We start from the raw sequence: 25106 nt of genomic DNA on the forward strand, positions 1-25106 counted from the left end.
TGTCTTTCTTCTCTGGCTGGATTAGCAAGTATCGAATTCAACCAACGTATAGCACCGTGTCACTAAAATGATTGTTCTTCTCCCAGCAGGACACTTAGGTTTTGACTGAGTAATCAAACTCTGAAAGAAATTTCACCATGATATTTATTATACCAAGTAAGGGGAATAGGAGGTATGTTTTGTTATATACTATAACTTGCTAGAAGAAGTAGACTGCAAAAAAAAATTCCTTAAACATGGAAGTTACACATGCTGCTGCTAAGTCCCTTCAGTCGTGTCTGACTCCTAGCAACACCATAGATAGCAGCCTACCAGGCTCTGCCGTCCCTGGGATTCTCCAGGCAAGAACACTGGAGTGGGTTGCCATTTCCTTCTCCAATGCATGAAAGTGAAAAGGGAAAGTGAAGTCGCTCAGTCGTGTCTGACTCAACGATCCCGTGGACTGCAGCCTACCAGGCTCCTCCGTCCATGGGATTTTCCAGGCAAGAGGACTGGTGTGGGTTGCCATTGCCTTCTCCGGAAAGTTACACATATGTGGTAATAAATCTATGTCGCCCATGTCCCAACAGTTTTACCCAGACAAATCTGAAGAGAGGAAGCAAATAAAGTCATAAGTGTATTAGAATGAATAAAAGAATTGAGCATTTTTCAAATTCCAGTTTTTCTAGCAAATTATTGCTGGTGGTTGCTGAACTACAGGAAAAGCATTCTGTTTTTGTTATAAGGCTTGAATTTATCATATAAAAGGGGGCAGATCCGTAAGATCTGCACTAATAATTCAATCTCTTTCTCTCCATCAATCCTCTAAACAGACTTACTCAAAGATGGTACACACCTTATGTAAGGTTCATTTCCATTTTCCATTTTGGTGGAACTGCTAATAAGCAGTAAAATGGCCCAAACTAGAGAGAGGAGCCAGGAGAAAAACAAAGCCCTAGAATCGGCTACAGCTGGATAATCAGCGCTTGAAAAGCAACAGCCCTAAAAGTAACCAGAAGAGAGAATAGGTGGGATCTGTCTGTTTTCCTTCAGAATCTCATTTCAGGTCTTGAGTTCATTCTGCCTCACAGACTATCTCCGTGAAGAAAAAAAAAAAAGTACATTAATTTAGAGGCAGTTGTCTTATCTGATGTCTTTAATAGCACATATAGCATTGTCGTGTGTGTTTTTTTTTTCTTTTCATTTTTACTCTCCTGCTTGAGGCTTTTCCTTGGGTAGAAGGCATCTCTAAAGTCCACTGCTTTTCATCCTCCCAGGATCTACACGCTGAACTCTTGATGTATTAAGTCACATTTCCAAGGGGGACCAGGTCAAATAACTTTACAATCAAAACCGAAACCTAAACAGATGGCTCCTTCATACCAAGAAAACGCAAGGACTCAGAGGTCTCCTGTGGTAATGGGATTTGGCCTGAACACTAAGGGATCTCAGAGTCAGTGAGCTGGAGTGCAGGCCTGGAAACCAGGCATCATGGGCTCTCTGTTCCATTTCAACTCCAAGCCTGCATGCTCTTCCAGCCAAGCATTACTCCAGGATGTGCTCAAAAGATGCATGCCTAGAGAAAATCGTGGGCAGGCTGACCACGTTCTCCAAGAGGGGCCTTTGAACTACCAGCTTACCCGAAAATGTGTTAAAGATGCAGACTCCCAGACTCCATCCCCGACACTCTTTAGTCATCCTTGGAATCTGCTTTTTCAACAAGCTGATCAGGTCATTTTTATGCTCAGTGAAATATGAGGACCACTTCTGGCCTCTTGGTACTCAAAGGTGAACTTGAGACCAGCATCATCTGGGAGATTGTTAGAAATGCAGAATCCCAGGCCCCATCTTAGAACTCCTGAACCAGAATCTGCATTTTCACAAGATCCCCAGGACTTCCCCAGCGGTCCATGGTAAAGACTCAGCACTCTGGCTGCAGGGGGTGCAGGCTTGATCCCTGACTGGGGGAACAAAGATCCCACGTGCCAGTGGCCAAAAGATAAAAAGATTCCCAGATAATTCCTTAAAGTTTGAGAAATATTTTGATAGGATAGTTCGGTCTTACAACCTAGTTCTCACCAGCTGGGAAAAGAGATAATACAGAAACACAAAAAGGGGCTCATCTCAATACTAAACTACATACTAGAAATATCAAGGAGGTTTTTTAACAATCACTGACATCTCAGCCCTGCTGCTGCTGCTGCTGCTCGTATCCAACTCTGTGCGACCCCATAGATGGCAGCCCACCAGGCTCCCCCGTCCCTGGGATTCTCCAGGCAAGAACACTGGAGTGGGTTACCATTTCCTTCTCCAATGCATGAAAGTAAAAAGCGAAAGTGAAGTCATTCAGTCATGTCCAACTCTTAGTGACCCCATGGACTGCAGCCCACCAGGCTCCTCCGTCCATGGGATTTCCCAGGCAAGAGTACTGGAGTGGGGTGCCATTGCCTTCTCCCTCAGCCCTACTAAAGGCCAATTTAATCCACCCTTCTGGAAGTGGTACCTGGGCATCTATCTGTTTTAGAGCTCCAAAGTTAATTCCAATATACAGCCAGAATTGAGAACCACTGGTGATGTCTAGGTGTAATAGAACCCACCTGCCAATGCATAAGACACAAGAGATGCAGGCGACCCCTGGGTTGAGAAGAACCTCTGGAGGAGGGCACTGCAACACACTCCAGTATTCTTGCCTAGAGAATCCTCATGGAAAGAGGAGGCTGGTGGGCTACAGTCCATGGGGTCACACAGAGTATGACATAACTGAAGCGACTTAGCCATGCATGCACACACACGTCCTAGTGAAGCAAAATCCAGAATCCAAGCTTGAAGTCCTACATACAGGGCATCAGGCTAAGCCTCACTCCCCTAAAAAGCAATCAGGCATTTGCCTAGTAACAAGGGATTCCTAAAATATTTGCCTTTTTCTAAAAGGCGGCTTTGGCCTTTTGAACGGTTACTCATTGTCCATGCCTCATAAAAAAAATACACTGGGCCTCCGCTGCTCAGGAGCTGAGCAGCAGCATCCCATGCCTTTGTTAATCGAGGCTGGGCTCCAGGCATCCTCACGATGGGAAATGGCTCCTTCTGAGGCAATGTTTCTCTCTGCTTTCTCTGCCCCATGGGATTTGTGATTCTGGACAAGGCATATGCCTTCTCACCATGTCATTTTCCTCATTTGCAGAGGCAAAACACAGTGTCCATTGATTCCTCTGGTTAAGCTGACTGGTGCCCCTGGCTCGTGTCCAGTGACTATTTCTCTTTGCAGCAATGCTCAGCTGGGGGTGAGCCAGAGGGAGATGGCTGCCCATTTAGAGCCTCAAGCCCCAGTGCTCTCTGTCCTGTAAGCTCTCGAAACGCTGGCTGGTTCAGCTGACTCTCTTCAACCCACACAGGTCCATCAGAAAGCTTTGGGACAGGGTTTGAGAACAGAAATGCTATCCGACTCTTTTGAAATGTCTGAGTTTAGTTGAAGTCCAGACTCTGGTAGATCCAGGCTGTAGAAATATGAGCCACACCCCTACCCCAGCCCCACCCTGATTCTCTTTTTTCCCCTCACAGGAAACCCTAATTGGTCTGGATAAATTCTCTTGAACTCAAATTATAACTGTAGCACATGTACTCATTACCTTTATTTCTATAATTATTGATAGCTTGTGTTTCTTTTTAATATCTCCTTATCACATGCAGTTCCTTATCTTCTCTCTACCTACTACGAGTATGCTCAGTTGCTCAGTCGTGTCCAAGCCCCTGGGCTGTAGACCGACAGACTCCTCTGGCCATGGAATTTTCCAGGCAAGAATACTGGCGTGGTTGCCACTTCCTCCTCCAGGGGAACTTCCCGACCCAGGGATTGAACCTGAGTCTCCTCCATTGGCAGGTAGATTCTTTACCACCGAGCCATCTACCAGGTAGCCATCTACCTACTTTTACTGATAATATTGGGTGCTTGCTATGTGCCAAACATATGATCACATTGTCCTCACATCCATCTTCTGAGGTAGGTGCTATTAGTATGCCAGTTTTACAGATACAAAATTGAGATTTAAATAAATCAAGTGACTTGCTCCAGGTTCCACAGGGTAAGAGAGGCAGAAGTTGGACTTCACCCACATCTATGTGATTCCAATCATATATTGCTATGAAACAGATCATACTGCTGCTTCAGAAAGTTTCTCAATCCCTCACTTCAAGTTTCTGAGCTTCTTTGAGGCAGGATCTCTGCCACCAGATCTTCCCTTCTGGCTCTGCTTGTTTGGGAACTGGCTACACTGGGTACCAGAGTCAAAAAGACTGGAACCAACAAGGAGGGTAGGGAGAATAGGCAGGGAGAAAACTTAAGATTCCTATTTTGTACCATATATCAAAATAAATACCATATGAATCAAAAATTAACAATTATTTTTGTATTAAACAATGCAAGTACTAGAGGAACATATAAGCAGAGAAAAAATCCTGAGGTAGGAAGAAGAGCTTTATAGAATGGTTACCAAAGGCAGAAACTATCAATTAAAATAGTAAGAATTTCAACTACACAAAAACTTTAAATGTAAATTTAAATGTGAAAAGCAATTGATAACTTGGGGGGAGATGCAAAACAGAGGAGGAATTCATAGACTGAATACATAAAATACTCTTACAAAGCACTTAAGTAAAAGACAAATACTCCAATTAAAAAATAGTCAAAGACAAAGGACCAAAAAGACTAATATTCATGATTCTTGATGAATTCTGGCAACAGACTTTTACATTCTCTGCAGGTGAGAGTATGAATTGACATAACCTTTCTAAAGGCCAATTCAACAAAATGTACTAAAGCTTTTTTTTTTAATGCAGAGCAGTTAACCCAACTGTTTTGAGCTATAAGTCTTAAGGAAATAATTAAGGACATGCATTGTGAGCCATGGGCTTCCCTGGAGACTCAGATGGTAAAGAATCTACCTGTAATGCCGGAGATGTGGGTTCCAATTCCTGGATTGGGAAGATCCCCTGGAGGAGGAAATAGCAACCCACTCCAATGTTCTTCCCTGGAGAATCCCATGGACATAGGAGCCTTGTGGGCTATAGTCCAGGGGGTCGCAAAGAGTCTGACTCCACTGAGCAACTGAGCATACACGCACAATAAACATGCACTGATTTTGTAATGAGAACAAAAAATAGAACAGAAATTATTAAAAAAAAAAAAAAAAGGAATCACAGAGCCCCAAGTCCAGTCTCTGGGCCACCAAGAACAGGAGGGTCAGGCGGAGTCACACAACTGACCCACACGCTTCTCAGAGGAAGCTGACCTCCTCCCCTCAGCACCCTGCTGGTCCCACCGAGGCTGGTCCTTCCCTGAGAACAAAGTCATCAGCCCCCAGCTCTTCCCACCCTTCTTGAGTGAGATCGGCCCCCAGCACAGGTCCTTGCCCTGGAGACTGGACGCATGGGCACGGGCTGACCCTGCCAGAAGAAGGTCCAAGAGGCAGCATAGGGGCCTCACTCCAGGCTTGGCCCCTGTTGTCCACATGTGGGTTTCTTTTCCGCAGATAGATTTCTCTCCCAGCCTGAAAACACCCTTTTGACTCTCCTGCCCTTGGTTAAGATTCACTAGAGACTGAGGTGGCTGCTGCTGCTCTCCGCAAGTACTGACAGCCCAGCCTCACCAGTACTTGGGCTGCCGCCTCCCTCCACTGTCCCGGACCAACCCCGGAGCAGCCTCAAATTGCCCCTAGGAGGCAGGAACGCCCGCTGACCGCCAGAGGGGCAGTGCGGTGGCCGGGAGCCACGCCCGCGAGGCCCCAGCGTTGCTGGGAATTCATTTGCATCCTGTTTCTGGTGCCCAGAGAGGGGACCAGGGCTCACCCGGCCGGAATCAATCGGGGAGCGCACCCAGCCCAGACAGTCGGCCGCAGGGACCCCGCAGCGGCCTGCCTCCACCCCACCCCAGCCCCTCTCTGTGCCTGGAGGCTCCTGGTCGAGCGCAGCTTCCTTCTCCTCGGGGTTTGGGGGGGGACCCCCGAGAGCCCCCACGCTGCCCGGAGGTCGTCGGTCCGGGGTCTCTGGGCGAGGTCATCCCGGGACGTGAGTTCCCCCCCCTCCTGGAGTCCCGGACTTCCCCGATCACCAAAGGCACCCTCCGCCTCGGCCGTGGCCAGCGGGGACGCTCCCGCGCCATCCCTGGGGACTGCCTCGTCCCCCCCCCCCAACCCCCCGGCCCCCTGCCTACTCTGCCCGGCGCCCCACATCAAGGGGCTTTTATGCACGCTCCCTCACTTTGGACTAACATAGGGGTCTCGGATCCTGTGGCCTCCTCCAGGGAGGCTCCGACGCCAGAGCCCGCAAAGCCCAGGCTTCACAAGGAGGGTGGGGGCGGGGGGCGCGGGCGGAAAGGGGGTGGTAGCTGCAGGGCCGGGGTCCGCTGCCCCGGGACGCAGGACAGGAGGTCTCTTATGGACACAGCGCCAACCCCACCCCCGCATGACCACCGCGGGGAAAGCCAGAAAGAGGAAGGGGCTCCTGAGTCTGAACCGCTCGCTCCGGGCACAGGGCGCTGCTGGGCACGCCAAGAAACCAACTCAGGTGCTCTGAGCAAACGAAGAAAAAAAAAAAAAAAAAAGAGGTGAAGGTCCCGCAATTAGACCGCCTCAGAGCTGCAGAGTTCAGGAAAAGCCATAAGTAATTCACTAAAAGAGCAAATTTTAAGAGGGGAAATTTGAGACAGTAATAGCAGCAGCATCTGGAGGAACCGTGGGGCGCGGGTGGGGGGGGGGGGAGGAGTTGTGAATCAGACTTTTGCAGAGGGACTCAGATTTTGCAATAGGCACTTAATTAAAAATAAAATATATTGATGTGGTAGGCAAGTCGCATTCCTGGGAAGGTAAAAATACAGTGGACTCCCCCACACCCCAGATGCTCCACCTGCCTGCTGTAATTACAGGGCTTCAGAGAGGAGGGGGAAAAAACACGACAGAGAGAAATCTGCTTGCATATTTTTCTTCTATTGTGCTGGACTCATTTGAATTATAATGTGTTGCAGGCCAGAGTAGGAAATTTTGTGCCTTGAATAATGAATCCCCCTGGAGCCCACGGTACCTGTACTTCTCTTTAGTGTCCTCTGAGAATAACGTGTTCGACATTCAAGTGACAACGCTGGAAAGGATTTCAAAGCCCTGGAGCCCCAGCCCGCTCTGCACCCTGATGGCTCTTCTGCCTGCCCTCTCTTTGGCTTCCAAATGCAGCAAGTTCTTTCTTTACTTAAAATATGTTCTTCTTTTACACGGGTCCTGGCTGTCCACAGAAACACAGCGCAGATAAGCCGGCTCTTCTAAATTTGAACGAGCCCTGCTGGTACAAAGGTTCCAAGCTGCTAAGGTCCCCAGTATACTACCTAGATTTTTTTTGTTGTTGTTGTTATCGAAAAACCAGGGACCAGAGATGTGCAATGTCTTGTCCCAAGCCAAAATAGGCTTTTCTGATGTTGATAATTTTTGACTGGCTCAGGCTGGCTTTCCATGAGAAAAAAATATATAGTAAACACGCAGTAATTTAATAAAACAGACATGGTTTAAGTTGTAAGCAGTATCCGAGTCTTTGGGACACTGCATGGTGCTGAGCAGCTATTTTGCAGAGGTTTGAAGTTAAGGGGCAAATGCTGGGAAAAATACTCAGGAAAATCGCAGGAAGATGAGAGAATAAAAGTTTTACAAAGTGATAGAAGCAAATGGTCTTTCAATGCCTAAACTTTTAGTTCTGTTTTTAGTTGAGCCTTCTTTTTAGTTGGAAATAGATTCAAAGCTTTTTTAAAAACATGTAACTTTTTGGCCAGATATATTAGGATATATCCATATAATACCACAGAACCAATTTTTAAGAAGTTCTTAACTGATATGGAAGGATTTCCAAGATAGATTACTGAGTAACAAGCAAATATACTATTATTTGAATGAGATGAAAAAGTCAAAGGAGAATATATATGCGTATTTGTATAGCAGTAGACTATCTCTGGACGAACATTGCTTTTGGGGATGGGCTGGGAGGACAGAGAGAGGGGACTGTCCTCTCTTTATCTAAATCCTTTGTCTGTTTTTAAATGATGTAAATTAATTACTTGTTTAAAAAAATAAATAAAACCTGATAAATAATTAAACTCATTCAAGCTATAATACAGCCCAGTCAAGACATGGTGATGGAGGAAGGGATAGCGTGGTTAATTGTTAATCCTGATTTTTTTTTTAAAGGTAATTGTATTCATTACTTCCTCATTTTTTCATTGAGTCTGTTAATAACTTGCCAAAGGCAGCTGTTACAAAGTTTTCTTCTCTGCCTGCTCCTTCTCTCTAACCAAAGTACAGCCAGGCAGGGAAATAACATGAAAATGGGCTATAGGAAGGAAGAGAATAAAGAAGCAAAGACCAGGTTTAATCAGCAAGTTAACAAAGGACTGCTGGCTATACTCCCTTACTTTCTGAGCTGGGACGTTTCTTGTGTGTCCTGAGAACTATTTCAGGACTATGTTAAGTCCCCACTTATTAACATTCTGAGAGCTTTGAGCTGAAAAGCAGAGAACCCCAAAGCCTGGGAAAGGCAAGAACTTGGCCAGACCTTTGGGTCTGGTTGAACTATCTTGAAACAGCTCTTTAGAGTCCACTGTACCATTTCGAGAAGCCACAAGGAGCAGGCAAACTTAGAGGGTCATCCTTATGGTCTGAGATGTTCCCCCCAAAACCTCTCAGTCCTGTATCTAAGAAGCTTGGCTTTGCAGTTCAGCTGATTCCCAAGATACAGACAGTGAGCCCAGCTGGGCACCAACAGGGGGCTGTCCTCCCAAAGACAAAACTGGAAACTTCCTGTCGTAGGTTCTTCCTACTACTCTCACCTGCCTTGCAGCCAAAAAACCAAAACATCAAACAAGCAATATTGTAACAAATTCAGTAAATGGTCCACATCAAAAAAATTAAATTCAAAAAATTTTAAAAAATCAAAACAAGCAGACCAAAGCAAACACATACACACAAAAACCCTTCTCTTTTTTCCACCTGCTCTCTGATTCCCTTTCATAGAGCCAAGACCTTCCTTTCTCCACTAAGAGCAGGGTTTCTTAACCTTGGCACTATAGAAATTTTGCACCAGATAGTTCTTCGTTATCAGAGGGCTGCCCTGTATATTGTAGGCTGAAGTGAAGTGAAAGTGGCTCAGTTGTGTCCAACTCTTTGTGACCCCATGGACTATACAGTCCATGGGATTCTCCAGGCAAGAATACTAGAGTGGGTTGCCATGCCCTCCTGCAGGGAATCTTCCCAACCTAGGGACCGAACCCAGGTCTCCCACATTGCAGGCAGATTCTTTACCAGCTGAGCCACAGGGAAGCCCAAGAATACTGGAGTGGGTAACCTATCCTTTCCAACAGATCTTCCCAACCCAGGAATTGAACCAGGGTCTCCTGCATTGCAGGCAGATTCTTTACCAACTGAGCTATCAGGGAAGCCCATATTGTAGGCTGGTTAGCAACAATCCTCACCTCTATCTACTGAGGGCCTGTGGCACCCCTCTCCAAGTTGGGGTGATGTATATACATATTTGTTAGGAGTCAGAGATAAGGTGCGCTTCCCTGGTGGCTTAGATAGTAAAGAATTTACCTGCAATGCGGGAGACCTGGGTTTGATCCCTGGGTTGGGAAGATCTCCTGGAGGAGGACATGGCAATTCACTCTAGTATTCTTGCCTGGAGAATCCCCATGGACAGAGGTGCCTGGTGGATAAGGCAGAAGGCAGGTAACATGAAGATGCTGTGCTAAATGCTTTCATTTACCCCTCCATATCCACTCTCCACCTTTCACCCTGCTCTGTGCGTCAGAAAGGTGACTCTCATGAACTGCATCGATAGGCCTCATCAACACAGTCTGTCTCTCGCTTCTGGGTAGGTTTGGCCAATGGGAAGAACTGGCTGGAGTGGAGGGGTAGGGAGAGTATGAGATTGATTGCTCTGAATCCTTGTTGGCCAGCCAGATCGTGGCTAATTGACTGCTTCCCTCTTCCACAGGCCAAAGCTTCTGTCAGGAGGCTGTCCCAAAGAGCCACAGCTCTCTCTGGCATGCAGGAACTGCTCATTCCCCTAGGCCTTTAGGCCTAAAAGGGTAACAGTTTCCTGGGGTTGCTAACTCCAGGATAATACACCACCCATCACTGGTTTCCCTAAACCCTGCCCACATTTTTAGTAGTCATCCCTTTATTAAAATCTCCCCAAATTAGTTTGAGTATGCCACCTGCTTCCTGCTGGGCCCTAACTGATACAGACGATGTGGGAAATCATTTGATGGAGGGGTTGTTGGTCTGAGACAAGATTTAGGAATTCCTGGACTCTTTGACCAAACATCCAATACATTGCAATGCCTTGAAGCAAAGTGATCATAGTACCTTTTCTCTATTTCTCTCCCAATAACCAAACACAGGCCTAAGAGCTCCTACTCTTAGGAAACACGAGAAAACATTTGCCCTGATAGCAAGAGTAGAGGTTGTCCAGGTCACACCTGGCCTTCTCACAACAGACATGACTGAGGACTAAAAAACAGCATGAGAGAAAAAAAAAATAGCAAGAGCTTCCCCCAAGAGAGCAAGCCGTGTCCCCTTTATCAGTTAAGCCACACGAAAGGAAGAGGAAAATATTGGCATGTTCAGTCAAGTTCAGTTCAGTCGCTCAGTCGTGTCCGACTCTTTGCAATGCCATGGACTGCAGCACACCAGGCTTCTCTGTCCATCCCCAACTCCTGGAGCTTACTCTGGGCATGTCAACCCCTTTGTAAGTGCATTATCTGGAAAACGAGTGTCTTCTAATTGAACATCAAACTTTCTTCATAGACATAGAATGTCTCCATCTGAATTCTGATGTGTCCAGGAGAAGAAGGAAAATACGGGCTAAGGAGTGTCCTCTTCATCGTCCCCAGGGCTGTCTGGGTTGGACAGACAGAAGCTGCCCTGGGCCTCAGCTGCCAGGAGGTGGGAAGGAGCAGAGCTCCTGTGTGGCTCTGACCCGCGAGCCCCAGTGATGAGGAGGGCAGGTGCGGCAGGGATGAACCCGGGGAGCCAGCTCTGCATCTGGCCACGCTGCCTCTGGGCCAGGCCAGGACAACAGCCTCGATTGTCCCTCCCAACAGTAGCCCTGCTGATCCCAGAGAAAAGAAAGCCATGGGGCCATTTGGATCAGGCCTGCACAGGAAGAATGCTGCCCTTTCTCTGCAGTTCTGGGTCCCAGAGTCATGGAATCAACAGCTCAGAAGCTGGCAGTCCCCTCGGAGGCCTGGGCAGCCTCTCCCATGATCACATGGCCCAAGACACTCTGTTCTTTGTGACAGCAGCTTGGCTGGGTGGGCTGAGGACCTCTGCAGACAAAGATGCTTCAGGTGGCCCCTGAACCTCCTTGGAAATTAATGGAAAGACTTCTCTCCCCTGGGCTGTGCCTCCAGCCTGCCCTGCTCATCTGGTCTCTGAGTGCCCCCACAACCTGACGCTTGGCTGTTGTTCACATTAGAGACAGCTCCTCATCTGATGCTAGAGACAGCATCAGGCTCAGTGAGCACAAGGGCAGCATGGACACCCTCGGGCCTTTTGCCTCATGCAGTTAACGTCAGAGATGTTATATTAAACGAGAGTTGAGGTCACATTGCTTCTTGGATAAAAAGAACTTTGCTTCAAAGAAATTTACTTGCTAAACAACACTAGGAAAATTGCCAGACTGTCACTAGGCACAGCCAGCCACTTTTGAGCTGCCCAGTGTTTCCAGAACTGCCAAGTAATTCACTCACATTAGATCAGGACTCCAGAGAGCTGAGCGTGGAAACTCGTGGACCCCCAGTTTTCCCCTCCATAAGAGCACAGAGGCTGGACTACATGACCCTCTAAGCTATTTCCAGCTCTACGCTCCATTCATAGTTGGGAACATCCTGTCTCTTGGCACCTACTAAGGAAAAGGTAGCCAAGGAGGAAAAAGAGGAGGTGCACCTGAGGGGGCAGACCGCCTGGGTTCAAATCCCAGCTCCACGACTCACCATCTGTGTAACCCTGAGCGAGTCACTTAATCTCTCTCTCCTTCAGCTTCCTTATCTGAAAAGTGGGGAAAACGTTAGTACCTGCTTCATGGGGTTGTCGTGAGGCTCAAATATAATAACGCCTGCCAAGCATTTTGAAACACACCTAGCACAGGGCAGGCGCACTGTGAGCATTTGCTATTTTCATTGCTCTCTTTGCTTGCACAGAATACCATCTGAGTCCTTCCCCGTCACTAGTGCAGCCTTGCTAAAAGCAATTTGGCAAATGGGCTCTCACAGGGCAGAGAATGGTATTTTTCTGGGGGAATTGAAAATAATGCCAACTTTATTCCCTTCTCAGCTAGCATTCTCTTGGGCAGGGAAGGAGGCTTGGCGAGGGAGCTGCAGTGCCTTACAAAACTTGGCAGGATGCCATTTCATCCAGATTGGAGAAGAAAGTGAAGCACAGAGAGGGGCGCAGTCCAGAGCCTCCCTGCAAGTCATGGAGAAGTGCTAAGCCTTCTGCCTGATCCTGAGTCTGTGGAAGGCTCCTTCGCCTACCACCCACTTCCTAGCTCCTGCTTAGAAAGGCTTGCATCAAGTCCCAGGTCTGTGCTCAGAACATTCTACACACAGCTGATCAGCTGGGCCATGCCAGTGAATCATCTTGCAGCATTTCTAGAGGCCCAGAAGCCTCCTCTAGGGGCCAAAGTGCTAGGCAGTAACTGCAGTTGGATGGAAACTGAGGAGTCACTGGCTCCTTGGACCAGGAACACCACCACAAGTCTAGAGGCCCCCATGGTAGGACTCCACCTTGGAATTCCAGCCCATACAGGGCCCAGGAGGCCCCATTAGCCAGCTAGTACCTACACAGCCCATTAACAAATAGGAATTAGACACGGCTCTGGGTATGTCCCGGAGAAAGCAATGGCACCCCACTCCGGTACTCTTGCCTGGAAAATCCCATGGACAGAAGAGCCTGGTAGGCTGCAGTCCATGGGGTCGCGAAGAGTTGGACATGACTGAGTGACTTTACTTTCCCTTTTTACTTTCATGCATTGGAGAAGGAAATGGCAATCCACTCCAGTGTTCTTGCCTGGAGAATCCCAGGGATGGGGGGGCCTGGTGGGCTGCCATCTATGGGGTCGCACAGAGTCGGACATGACTAAAGCAACTTAGCAGCAGCAGCTGGGTATGTGCACTTCACTTCTCGAGATCCCACCCCCTTCCCTAGCCTGCTCTGCCCTTTGTAGAAAGTACCTCTGGTTTCCCTTGTCCTCTGACTTCTGGCTGGGTTTGGCAATAGGAAGTAGTACCATGAGAGCTAAAGGCGAAACTCAAGTGAGCTCAGGGCATTCAGTTCCCTGGTCCTCACTCACCCCACTCCATCCTGACCCCTTTACCTAAAGACATAACCACCTCACTGGAGCATGTTCTCTGTGTCCTTCTGGGCCCTGATATAAGCCAAGTGCTAAGCCAAGCGCCCATCACTCCATCAGTTTTGCCTTCTCTTTTTCTTTTTGCATATTCATGGCAAACAGATGGGGGAAAAGTGGAAACAGTGACAGATTTTATTTTCTTGAGCTCCAAAATCTGTGTGGACAGTGACTGCAGCCACGAAATTAAAAGACACTTGCTCCTAGGAAGAAAAGTTATGACAAACCTAGACAGCATATTAAAAAGCAGAGACATCACTTTGATGACAAAGGTCTGTAGAGTCAAAGCTATGGTTTTTCCAGTAGTCATGTATGGATGTGAGAGCACCATAGAATTGCTGCTTTTGAATTGTGGTGCTGGAGAAGACTCTTGAGAGTCCCTTGAACACCACGGAGATCAAGCCAGTCAATACTAAAAGAAATCAACCCTGAATATTCATTAGAAGGACTGTTGCTGAAGTTGAAGCTCCAATACTTTGGCAACCTGATGTGAAGAACTAACTCATTGGAAAAGACCCTGATGCTGGGAAAGACTGAAGGCAGGAGGAGAAGGGGACGTCAGAGGATGAGATGGTTGGATGGCATCACTGACTCAACGGACATGAGTTTGAGCAAGTTCTGGGAGTTAGTGATGGACAGGGAAGCCTGGCGTGCTGCATTCTGTAGGGTCACAGAGAGTTGGACATGACTTACCAATTGAGCAACAACAGCCATAAAAGAATACCTATGACATGTGTGCAAAATATGAAGTCACAACCCAACTTAAAACTACAAGCGCATCAATGCTTTTGAAACTGTGTGTGTTTCACAGCCACGTTTCCATCACCAGACATGCACCCATGCAGGTACACACACACCCGTAGTTCACTAAAGGCTGGGGAAAACAATCACTTTCTTTTTTCACTTGTCAGTTCAGGGTTGATAGCCCAGCTGATACATCTGAACCAAGAGCCCATGTCTTGGTAATGCCATGGAGTAGGACAGCCACACAAAGTCAGATCCTCAGTGGTGGAACCCAGGAGGCAGGGAACACAAGTCATTCCGATAGTCCCTTCTGCTTCCCAGTGGGGAATGGGGACAGACTGCCACACACCCAGGACGCTGGGGCAGCTTTCCTTCCTTCCTGCTGTGATAATCATTACTGTACACAGACCAGCAATTTGGCGCCTCAGCAGCCAGACTCCTGGTAGGTGCCTGAGCCTGACCATTATGGAGGATATTATGATCGTGATTACAGGATGGCTGAGCCGTCCAGCAAAGTGACCGGTAATTTGCAATCTAATGGCCATTCAGTGGTGGGTAATATTATGGACCTAACCCTGCAATTGTAAAACAACCAGCCCTCTCTAATGTAGCAGTTTTCCCATCAAAAGCCCAGCCTTCGCTTTTGATTTCTGGCTAATCAGTAGCTGTGCCAGCTTTGGCTTCAGCTTTGGAGAAGCTAAACAAGGGAGCGTGAAATGATACACTCCTCTTAGGGCCCCTGAATAAGAAGTTTAGGCAGCTCTGTCAAGTGAAGGAAAAAAACAAGTGAAAGAAGCATCTGGAAGGCAATTTCATTTCTTAAAAGAGCAACAGAAGCTGGTCCCAAAAGCTTTGCAGAATGTACCAAGTGTTTCCTGGGAATCTGGAAGACTGACATAGACAAGTGTGTGCACATGTCCATACCCACAGCCCATCCCATTTCTGGATGCACACACACACACACATATGTGCTCACACACACATATATGCACACCCACAGGAGAATACTGTTCTTTCCACCCAAGGTCGCTCACTGACATAGACTCCCAGAATAGGCGCTGAAGGTCTCTGCTGCATGCTGGCCCCAGTGCTGCTTGTGGGCCCAGCTCAGTTTCATCTGCCTCAGTGTCAGCAGGCCTTGTTGAGAGAGAAGTCAGTCTGATCAGAGGCCCAGGTCATACGTGGGTCACAGTCCCCTGGGACACTTTCATTTTGTGCCACTCCTTAGGACCATACAGTGCAGTGGGCGGGAATGGTTGGCACTCGTGAGTTCAAATCCATCACTAATGACTGGGGTGACCTTGAGCAGTCAACTTAGCCAAGAGAACATCATTAACTTTCTGCCTGACATGGCAATGGCCTGGCTTTTCTGAAGCCCAGTTTCCTCAGCTATGAAACAGGGATGATATAGTACCTTCCCTATCTCACAGAGGATATGCTGTGAACCAACTGATCTCTTGTCTGTGGAAGTGTTTTTGAAAATAAACTAGGATATAGAGAAGCTAGGGAGGGCTGGGTACTGGCCTGCTGGGGGAATTAACAGCACATTCTGCCTCAGCCCCTCCGCCTTATCTTAGCTCTTATGAGGAACCCTCTGATTAGCTGTTTGGCAAACCTCATCTGCATTCCGTGTTGGCACGTGCCTGCAGACTGGCTCTCCAGCTGTGTATTGACCATACTGTATTAGCAGCCATGGCCAGGAGAACTCCAGAATGGAAGGAAGTGGAAAAAAAAGAGGGAGGGAAGGGATTGGAGAGGGAGGGGAGGAAGGGAGAAAGGCGACAGCCTCGGCTGTCTCGACCCACAGTCATGTTACAGGTGGAGAGTAGCGGCTTTCCAGAGCACACGGTGGGGCCTTACCTGTCCAATTCCGCCTTCTTTCCTAGGCAGAAAGGACGCCTTGCCATGTCCCACCCCTCACAATTGCAAGCCATTCCCAACAAAGCAAAGCTTAATGAGCACAGAGTCTCCTCCTTTCCTTCTAAACTTGCACCAGGTCATTCCCAGAGCAAGGAGGCAGCAGGAGCAGGCAGTTGACCGATTAGTACGTGGTGGTGGGACTTAAGTGATGGTGCCTTCCAGTTTTGGTTATAAGTGATCCATGTGGTCAGAAAGGGACTATGACCTGTGAGTCTTCACCCAGCCCTGAGGGTCACCACAGCCTGGTTGTGCCCCTCCTCTGACCTGCCCCACTGTTGCTCACCCAGGGACATGGGGCAATCGAATGTCCACTCCAATGGGACGGGGGAACATGGGAACCAGAGTCCAACAGGTAGATAGGTCAAGCCAAGAGAGATGATGAGCAAGATGCAATTCCTATTGTCCCTGGCCTCGAGTCTAGATTTGGAGTGCCTGCCTGCAATAAATTCAGAGGAGGCTTGCAGTGGAACTGCAAGGGCGAAAAGGGAGGTAATTGATAAATAGCTAAAGAGAAAGAGATTGGGCAAGCAAGAAAGCAGATAGATTACACTACCAAGAAAGAAAATAGATAACCCCAGAAACCACGGTGGACATTGGGTTGCCTCCTCCAAATCCCTTCCACCTTAGATGATTAATCTAAGTCCACAGAGTAATCCCACTGGACATGCAACTGAACTGGAGTTTATGAAACATGGGGGAAATTTTCCTCCCTCTCAAGAGAAAGCCCTAGGAAAGGAAAGTCCTTCTTCCTTCAGATATTATTGCAATCACAATGTGATGACTGAAACAGTTGTAACCATCTTGCTACCAACCAGATGATGAAAGTCAAAGTGGAAGTTGCTCAGTCATGTCTGACTCTTTGTGACCCCATAGACTATACAGTCCATGGAATTCTCTAGACCAGAATACTGGAGTGGGTAGCCTTTCCCTTCTCCAAAGGATCTTCCCAACCCAGGGATTAAACTCAGGTCTCCCTCATTACAGGCAGATTCTTTACTATTTGATGAAGTAAATATAAAAAATGGCAGAAGGGAGAAGCACAAAGAATATGGGTTCTTGATGACATCATTCATCTAAGAAACAGCCGAGCCTGGCATCTATCCAAACTGGATCTTCAAGTATGTAAGAAAATGCATGTCCTTTGCTATGTTATACTGTGCTCAGTCGTGTCTGATTTTTTGTGACTCCTTGAACTGTAGACTGCCGGGCTCCTCTGTCCATGGGATTTTCCAGGCAAGAATATTGGAGTGGGTTTCCTCCCAATGGATCTTTGCAACCCAGGGATCGATCTCACGTCTCCTGTGTTTCTTGCATTGGCAGGTGGCCTCTTTACTGCTGAGCCATCTGGGAGGCCTATGTGTGTCCTTTATCCAAGCCCTAATACAGTCTCAGTAGGATTTTCTGTTAGTTTCCTCTTAGGCTAGCACCTTACTTGATCTAAGAACCCAAGTCAAGGGAAACCAGCACACTAAAGCCAGAGTGGACTCATATGCCACATTCAACACTGAACTGATGAGGCTCTAACTGCTCCCTGGAAACCTAGGATCAGTCCCAGCATAGCGTGGAGCCAGCTGAGTCTACAGGTGTGGAATTCCCAGCTTCAGCTGCCAGTCAAAGAGCTAAGAGGGCACAGAGCCAGGCAGCCCATTATAAAAGCCCACTCCAGGGCTTCCAGAACACAAATGTCCAGGTCAGTTGGGCACTTCCCCTTCCCTGTAGGGGCCTCCCCTCAGCCTCCTCATCAGCCAGACCCCGCAGCTGCCAAGCATAGAGGCTGACTCCAAATGGGAACAGTGCTCCATGGAGCCCCTCTCAGAATGGTATATCCCTAAACATCTGGGGCTTTGGGGGCACTTGTCCCCTGTAAAAGTCCTCATTCCAGAGCAATGGAAATAAATGCACATTGAAAAACATCATCTCTCCGACCCTCTGCTTGGCATGCTGGGGTAGCAAGAAGCTTGAGTTGCACGTGTTTCAGATGGGAATCAGTATTTCTGACTCTAGGTATAAAAGCCTTCTGAGTTCTCAAGCTGTTTGTGACTAGTTCTCTTTCCACAGGACAGGCAGGCCAAAGACCATTGTTGTTTAGTCACTCAGTCGTTTCTGACTCTTTGCAGCCCCATAGACTGTAGTGCGCCAGGCTCCTCTGTCCATGGGATTTCACAGGCAACAATACTGGAGGGGTAGCCATTCCCTTCTCCAGGGGATCTTCCTGACCCAGGGATCAAACCCGTGTCTCTGCTCGGCAGACAGGTTCTTTATTATTGACCCACCAGGGAAGCCTCGACAAACACCAGTATTGACTTAATTACCCATCAGGGGTGTGTAGAATGCCCAGAGCAGAAAAGTACGTCAGGAGGCACATCTCTCAGTTTAATGGTGAGGAAACAGACGTCTAGAAATTTGAGAGGAGTTCACAGCACTGCACAGTCAGTGACTGAGGCATGGCTAGAGTCCAGGTCCTTTCACTCATGGTCCCAGTTTTTTCTTTCCTCAGATATGACAAAGGTCTAGGTGGGGGTGTCAAGAACAGGTGGCTAATGCTTCCAAATTAATAGTGCTACTGCAAGGACCCTCTGGGGACAAAGCTGCTTTTACACCTAACCAAGTTTTCTTTTTTAATCATAAATCATGAGCAACAGTGTTGGTGTATTGTGTTGCTCAGTGGCCAGTAAGCACTTTTCTCCTAATCTGAGAAAGAGGAAAGAGGTTTTTTGCCATGGGCATGGAACCCAAGCTGCACGAGCAATGTGTCAGCAGATGGCGTGGGCACAGAGCTAGTGAAGGGCGCCCTGGTGTGCAGCGGGCACACTGCCCCCAAGAACAGGCGCTGGGCACAGGCAGAGCCCCAGAGTCAACTCCATTCTGTTGTCTGGTTGCCTAGAGGGGGCCCTTAGATCACAGCCATGTTCACATCCAGTGGGAGGTGGGCCTAGCTTCTCAGAGTCAAGGAAACTAAAGACTACCTTGCCCCCAAGAGGATCACAGCCCCCCGTGTAACCTCCTCCCTCTTGATCCGTAAGAGTGGGTGAAACTGGGTGTTCAAATTTTTATTATCCAACGTGGTGTCACTATGACAAACCTAGACATCATATTAAAAAGTGGAGACATCACTTTGATGACGAAGGTCCATATAGTCAAAGCTATGGTTTTTCCAATCATCATGTATGGATATGAGAGTTGGACCATAAAGGAGGCTGAGCACTGAAGAATTGATGCTTTTGAATTGTGGCGCTGGAGAAGACTCTTGAGAGTCCCTTGGACAGCAAAGAGATCAAACCAGTCAATCCTAATGGAAATCACCCCTGAATATTCATTGGAAGGACTGATGCTGAAGCTGAAGCTCCAGTGCTTTGGCTACCTGATGTAAAGAGCTGATTCACTGGAAAAGACTGATGCTGGGAAAGATTGAGGGTAAGAGGAGAAGGGGGTGACAGAGAATGAAATGGTTGGATGGCATCACTGACTCAACAAACATGAGTTTGAGCAAACTCAGGGAGATAGTGAAGGACCAGGAAGCCTGGTGTGCTGCAGTTCACGGGGGTCACAAAGAGTCGGACATGACTCAGCAACTAAACAACAGCATAGTGTCACAGGATACCATGGGAGATGGGGAAGAAAGTCCCACAGGATGGAGAGCTCCCCTCTTGGTGCAGCCCCCCCATTCTCACCTTCTCCCCAGCTCCCTGCAGGAGCTGACACAGAGGGTTTGTAGGCTATTCTGAACCCTGAGACTATAGAACTGGGGAGGACCCCAGAGATGACCCCAGGAGTTCCAGTGAAGGACTCTAGGGCAGGAACTAAGTGTTAGGGACAAAATGAAGATTTCAGGTTTTCAAGCCCAACCTCCAGGGATTCTCATTCAGAAGGCTCAGAAATCTGCATGTTTAAGAAGCTCTCAGGTGATCTCCCAACCACGGTAGTGAGTCAGTACTCCCTCCACAAGAGACGAACCTGTGGTCCAGCGATCCAAGTCACTCAGCCTGGGGGGGCACAGTACCACAGAGGTCACAGGTCACAGACACGACTCCTTCTAGCAGGGCTGAGTATTAGTTCTGTACCCCACCGGCTGGGAGACTTCGGCAAAAGTCTCCTCAACACTCTGACCCAGAAATTCCACTATTAGAAATTCTCAAAGGCCACAGGGCTCTGGCAGCAGTTTGTGATAGTAAAGGACTGGAACCAACATAATTTTCCATCAAGAAGAGACTAGCTGTATGAATTAAGGCACATCCACGCTATGGCACACTCTGAAGATTCTACATGGAAAACAGCAAAACAGCAGGCTCTGCACGTGCTACCATAAGCAGCAAAAAAGGCAAGGTGTGGTCTAAGACCAACATCTGTACCTGCATCCCCTCCTGCCCACCTCAGTGGCATCTTCCTTCTCCCTCCACCCGTATGTTCAACAAAGGGCCTCAGCCTGGTGGATTCCATCTCACAAATGTCCCTGGATTCATGCACTTCCATCCATGCTGCACCATCTCCGTGTGGATTCCTGCAGCATCTTCCCAACCCAGTCTCCATGACGCATCCTTACATGCAGATCTCACCACTCCAGTCCCTCCCCATTAAATCCCTTCAGTGTTCACCACTACCAATGCTTCAGCAGGGCCCAGAAAGTCATTCCTGACCCCTGCATCCTTCTCCAGCCCCATCTGCTGCAACTTCCCATTCTCTTACCGTACATTTTTAAGTCTTAAGATGCATCACGTCTTCCCTTTTATCCTATATGTGAGGCACCCTTCCTTCCTGCTCCCCTACACACACTCCTTATTTAGCTAAGGTGTCATCTCCTTTACAACTTTTCCTTAATCCCCTCCCTCCCACCATGCTGAGTCCAGGCGCCCCCATGATATCCCCTTGTCTCGTCCATGATAACATGTTCCTTGCCACTGTTATTGCGTGATTCCTTCTCCATACATTTCGGAGCAACTTAAGCTCTAGGAAAGGAGATGCTGGGTCTACTTCATTCGTAGGTCTCCAGGGTCCAGCACTACCGTGATGCAGATGCTTAATAAGTATTTGCCCAATGAATAAATAATAGTATTCACTGTGAATGCGTGTGTGCTAAGTTGCTTCAGTCATGTCTGACGCTGTGCAACCCTGTGAACTACAGCCTGCCAGCCTCCTCTGTCCATGGGGATTCTCCAGGCAAGAATACTGGAGTGGGTTGCCATCCTCCTCGGGGGCATCTTCCCAACCCAGGAATCAAACCTGTGTCTCTTATATCTCCTGCACTGGTGGGTGGGTTTGCTACCACTAGCGCCACTTGGGAAGCACTACATTATATTAAAACTTATCTGAGCTAATCCGTGGTGAACTCTGTGTGACAGGTGCTGAGGACAGAAAGATGAAACAGTGTCTAGGACACAGGGAACTTTTTTTTTTTAATGTCAAATAAGTACAGGATGGATCTTTTCCTCCTGTTGTATATTACACCACCCCAAGTTCTAACCAGTACTGGAGAGACACACAACATCACACAATAGTAACTCAAAGCCAAAGAAATAGGGTAGAGGAAACAAATACCATCATAGAGGTTAAAGAATTAACATTCAAATTCTCCTTCAGAAAAACACAGACGACTTTGAAAGTTGATTTATTTTTTCAAGCTGTGAAGAGCATAACCTGAGAAAAATATTATTTGGAGAACACTAACTAACCTATGTATCATGTACTAGTGTTGAAGATCAGTGTTTCTCTAAATGTATTTAGATTTCATGCAAGAATATAAAGCTTCCCAGGTGATGCTAGTGGTAAAGAACTTGCTTCCCAATGCAAGAGACATAAGAGATGCAGAGTTTGATCCCTGGGTTGGGAAGATTCCACTGGAGGAGGGCATGGCAACCCACTCCAGTATCCTCACCTGGAGGATCCCATGGACAGAGGAGCCTGGTGGGCTATGCTCCATAGGGCCACACAGAGTCGGATACGACTGAAGTGATTTGGCACTCACACAAGATATAAGCATCCTCTTTTTTAAACTTCTTTCTTTATTCCAGTTTTATTGAGATATAATTGATATATAGCCTTGTATTCGCTTAAGTGTAAAACGTAAGGATTTGATACAAGTATATGTTATGATTTCAAGAAATGTAGTCCGCGTTCATCACCTTACATGGTTACATTTTTTTTTTCTTGTGACAATTCATCTTTTTCTGTAGGGCACCCGTCACAATTTACAAAAGTGTGTTTAGCTGAGCATTTATTTGTTGACTATTTAGCTCTGCCATTTGCCTTTAAGCTATGATAAAGGTAAGAACAATGACTAACTTGTAACACCAGAACCCCGCACATGTCCAGGCCATTGGTAGGTGTTCAGTAAATATTTGTCCTCTGAATGAATGGATGCATGACTGGCTACATGCATGGGTGAACACTCAGAATGCAGCATGGGAGTTCGCTCATCCTTGGAAAAATACTGAGCATTAGATAGGAGAAAGTCACCATGAAGCCATCCTGATGAAAGACAAAAAAAAAAAAGAAGTGAGGATCAGCCAAGGTCACAAGTGAATCAGTTTTGTTTGTTTATTTTTAATGGAGAAACAACCAAAAATATGGAACCAAGAGGAGAGATGCTCTAATAGACCACTGACCATCCATGCAGAGCACTGTTACACCACTGAGCTGTAAATAGAACCCTGCTTACCTAAACAGAGCTAGTGAGCTTGTGTGTTGTCTGTGTTCTGCTTAGGCTGCCCCGTCAGCCTCCGCGTTCAACTATCCCAATCAACTGCCGGCTGCAATTAGGGAGTGCCGGAGTAAGGGCATTGGCGAGAAATCAGCGTGCATATTTTGTCTTCTATTGTGGCTGGCTCATTTGAATGATAATGTATTGCAGTCTGGGGTGTAACACGACTGCGCTGAATAATACGGCAGCCCTGGACTCCAGGTACCTGAGCGGCTGGTTAGTAGCCAGCAACAAAGCAGGGATAGCATCTTTGGGCAATAGAAAGATGACCTCAGTGTGGGCGGAGACAGATGCTGGGAAACCCCCACTGCAGGCACCGTCGGGAGCTTCCATCATTGAGAGCTGCCCTTACTTTACTCATGGTCATTTTTCCAGCCGAGAGACTTAAAAGCATCTGGCTGGTGGCAACCTGAGATGATGAAACACGTCAGGGAGGGAAGCAGGGGAAGGCCAGAGGAGGTCCAGAATCCCCATCCCCAGGGGACACTTAACACCCAAGAGCCTGCTATTTGTCTTCCAGGATTCAGAAAAAAGCTTGGCTCAACTCAGGGGACAGAGCCAGAGAACAGCTGAAGGGCTCTACCAGTATGAGGATTTTCAAATATCCCTTCATTTTTGTTAACATGGACATCCCTTGTAAGAAGCCCACCTGTGTGTAGATACCTAGTCCTGGAAACCTGAAGCCAGGTACCAAAAGCAGCACGGTAGGTGATTCAGAGTGTAGTTTCTAGATCCAGACTGCCTGGGTTTGAAGCCTGGCCCGCCACTTAGCAGCGGTGGGATAGTTGTGTGCCTCAACTCCTCCATCTACAAAATGCAAAGATGATAAGAGCCATTCCCCTTCTCCAGGGGGTCTTTCCAACCCAAGAATCAAACCCAGGTCTCCTGCATTGCAGGCGAATTCTTTACCATCTGAGCCACCAGGGAAGCCCATAATAGTATTTGCCTCCTACGAAAGTTTGCTGTAAGGTAATTGTGTCAATCAGTTAAAGCAGTTGAAACAGTGCCTCATGCATATTTAACACCTGATAAATATTAGCTGGGCTTCCCTGATGGCTCAGACGGTAAAGAATCTGCCTACAAAGCAGGAGATCTGGGTTCAGGGGTTGGGAAGATCTCCTGACGAAGGAAATGGCTACCCACTCCAGTATTCTTGCCTGGAAAATCCCATGGACAGAGGAGCCTGGTGGGCTACAGTCCATAGGGCTGAAATTTGTCAGACATGACCGAGAGACTAACACTTGCACTTTTCACAAGTATTATTATCAGTTGTCCTTGGGCTTCCCAGGTGGAGAATCCACCTGCCAATGCAGGCGATGCAAGGGACACAGATTCCATCTCTAGGTGGGAAAGAGCCCCTGGAGAAGGAAACGGAAACCCACTCCAGTATACTTGGCTGGGAAATCCACGGACACAGGAGCCTGGCGGGTTACAGTCCATATGGTCAGAGAGGGATGGACACAACTGAGCACGCATGCACACACACACACACACACACACACACACGCTTTCCTCTGCAAATGCCAGGAGACACTGGATCTCCAGGTGGAACAGCATGGACAGAGGAGCCTGGCGGGTTACAGTCCATGTGGTCAGAGAGGGTTGGACACAACTGAGCACGCATGTGCGCACACACACACACACACACACACACACACACGCTTTCCTCTGCAAATGCCAGAGACACTGGATCTCCAGGTGGAACAGCATGTCTGAATGGGATCAGTGTAGGCTCTGGAGTCAGACTGATCAGGGCCCCACTCAGTTACCTCCCAGCTGGGTCACTCTGGGCAAGCTACTTAATACCCTTAGCCTCAGCTTCCTCATATGTAAATAGGAATGTCTACCAGTAACTATTTCATAGTGTTGTTGTGAGGGACTGATTACATAGGCCACTAAAAAGAGTGCCTGACACATAGAACACTCAATGAATGCTGTGTAATAATAACGCCAGTGCTGTGCTATCATCATCATTACAAACCACCATAAGGTATTTGGTTTTTAAACAGGCAATGGTATGCCATGAAATGTTCATCTGAGGAATTATCTGTCCCAACCTGTGTGCCTGAAATCTCACTGTCAGCAGGTTAGAAAGTGGACTAGAGAGGGTAAGTCCTGGGAGGGAGTACCAGTTAAGGCTGCTGCAATGATAAAGCAGAGGGTGGTAACTGCAGAGTCATCCCTTGAACTTCCTTAACCTGGACCTACTCATTGCAATTAACTTTTTTTATTTCTGTTTCTTGGTTTTGCTATGCCATCCCTTTCCCTGGGGGTACTGATAGATAAGGTCTAGTTTACTTGATAAAAAGTGACGATGTAAGTGAAAAAAAAATCC

Source organism: Capricornis sumatraensis, chromosome 18, assembly GCF_032405125.1.
Source record: "Capricornis sumatraensis isolate serow.1 chromosome 18, serow.2, whole genome shotgun sequence".
NCBI classification, from domain to species: Eukaryota; Metazoa; Chordata; class Mammalia; order Artiodactyla; family Bovidae; genus Capricornis; species Capricornis sumatraensis.